Source organism: Sander lucioperca, chromosome 24 (assembly GCF_008315115.2).
Source record: "Sander lucioperca isolate FBNREF2018 chromosome 24, SLUC_FBN_1.2, whole genome shotgun sequence".
Taxonomy (NCBI): Eukaryota; Metazoa; Chordata; class Actinopteri; order Perciformes; family Percidae; genus Sander; species Sander lucioperca.
In genome coordinates, this window is record NC_050196.1 from 18,595,786 (window position 1) to 18,598,285 (window position 2,500).

Genomic DNA, 2,500 nt, shown 5'->3' on the forward strand with positions numbered 1-2,500 from the left:
CTATCCAAGAGGTTTACCGCCTCAAGAAACTGGTGACTAAAGCCAGAGCTCAACTTATTGAAGATGATGACTAGTTTTAATATGTTTCTCCACATACATGCTGTGTGTTTTTTTGTTTTTGCTCTTTTCTTCTTAATGGCGGATTTAAAAATTGGATCCTTAAACATTAATGGAGCAAGAAGTGATGTAAAAAGAGCTTCTCTGTTTAAACTGATGGAGTTAAAACATCTAGATGTTATCTTTGTGCAGGAGACTCCCAGTGATGTGGAGAATGAGAGTGAGTGGAGGAAGCAGTGGCCTGGGGGGGTTATTCTCAGCCATAAGGCCTCCAACAGTGGGGGGGTCGGGGTGCTCTTCTCTAAGGGCTTTCGTCCCAGCTCCTTTAGTGTGGAGGACATCATGTGTGGCCACATTATAAAAATTAAGGTTCAGTATGAAAATGTAAAACTAATTTTTTTTATTTATTTTATTTTTTTTATTTTTTTATTTTTTTTTATAAATGTGTATGCTCCAGTTTTGGCCATTGAACGAATGACATTTTTAAACCTTTTGTGTGATGTCATTCAGGATTGTACTGATGATTTTTAGTTTTTGGGAGGTGACTTTAACTGCACAGAGAATCCCTCTTTAGACCGTAATCACCTGGAGCCTCATCCTGCTTCCTGGGCCAGACTCAGGCGTCTGATGGAGAGCTGTGAGCTGGAGGATGTGTGGAGAGGTTTTCACCTGAACGCCAGGCGGTACACCTGGAGTCATTCCAGAGACAACATGTTGTCTTTGGCCAGGCTGGACCGCTTCTATTGTTTTAAACACCATTTTGGTATTTTTAAACAGTGTGTAATAACTCCTGTTGGTTTTATGGACCATTGTCTTGTCCAGTGTTCTGTCTATATTCAAAATGTAAAATTGCACAGCGCTTATTGGCACTTTAATACTGGACTTTTAAATGATAACTCTTTTAAAGAGGCGTTTGAGTGTGTGTGGGGTCTACACCAGAGCCTGAAGTCCAGTTTTCCATCACTGCAGCAGTGGTGGGATATTGGGAAGGTTCAGGTGAAACTTTTTTGTCAGCAATATACTCGCAATGTCACCAAGCACATTACCAGGTCTCTTCAAGACCTAGAGATTGAAGTAGTGGAATTACAGGATGTGGTGGATTCCACAGGAAATCAAGGGCATGTTGAAGCTCTTAAAGTCAAAAAGGCTGCTTTAGCCAACCTGTTGGGTATCACAGCACAGGGGGCTCTGGTCCGCTGCCGCTTCATCAACGCTTCCCAGATGGATGCCCCCTCGCAGTTTTTCTTTGGTCTGGAGCGAAAGAATGGTCAAAGAAAGATCATCCATTCCCTACGCTCTGCAGATGGAGGTACGATCACGGGAACCCCTGAGATCAGGAGATATGCCACCTCGTTCTACAAAGACCTGTTCAGAGAGGAGTACGTGGAAGACGTTGAGTCAGCTGCTTCTTTCTATGACGGCCTTCCTCAGGTGGGTGCTGCCAACAACACGGTGCTGGAAGATCTACTGTCCCTGAATGAACTGTATGTTGCTCTGATGAGTCTGGGGAACGGTAAGGCACCGGGCATCGACGGGCTGCCTGTAGATTTCTACAAGACCTTCTGGCCCGTGATTGGAGGAGATCTGCTGGAGGTGTTCCAGGACAGCTTGAGCAGAGGACGTCTGCCGCTGAGCTGCAGAAGGGCAGTCATCACCCTGCTCCCGAAGAAAGGAGATTTACAGGACATAAAGAGCTGGAGACCTGTTTCTCTGCTGTGTGGGGACTACAAGATCCTGTCCAAAGCTCTCGCTTCTCGGCTTCGGGAGGTCATGAGTGAAGTGGTTCATGTCGACCAGACCTACTGTGTGCCCGGCAGGTTAATGAGTGATAATATCACTCTAGTTCGGCATGTTTTCTAGCTCACTGGGTATGGATACTGGTCTTATTTCCATAGACCAGGAAAAGGCTTTGACCGGGTTGAACATCAGTATTTGTGGCAGACGCTCAGTGCTTTTGGCTTCAGCCCAGGTTTCATAGCTCAGATTCAGGTCCTGGACCAAGACATTGTGAGTATATTGAAGGTTAATGGTGGTTTGGCTGCACCTTTTAATGAGCAGAGAGGGGTACGGCAGGGGTGCTCTCTGTCGGGGATGCTTTATTCCCTCGCTATTGAGCCTCTGCTCCATAAACTCAGGAATGATCTTTTAGGTGTGTATTTTCCTGGGTGTACTTCAGCTGTTAAACTTTCAGCTTATGCTGACGATGTCGTGGTTGTTTTAAACAAGCAAACAGATATCGACGCTTTGGTAGAGAATGTGAGTGTTTTTAATCACATCTCTTCTGCTAAAGTTAACTGGGCTAAGAGTGAAGCTGTGGTGGTGGGAGATCAGCTACAGAGCACTCTATCTCTCCCAGGAGGACTCACCTGGAAGAAAGGAGGGGTGAAGTATTTGGGAGTGTTTCTGGGTGAGGAGTGTGTGATACAAAAAAACTGGGATAATG

The 2,500-nt window shown here is 45.4% G+C and overlaps 1 protein-coding gene across 1 annotated transcript in view; it reads left to right on the forward strand.

Moving 5' to 3' along the window:
• The window catches only part of LOC118494515 (NLR family CARD domain-containing protein 3-like), a 59,733-nt gene that overhangs the window by 54,059 nt on the left and 3,174 nt on the right, over positions 1–2,500 (forward strand). The gene's annotated exons all lie outside the window — the stretch shown is intronic.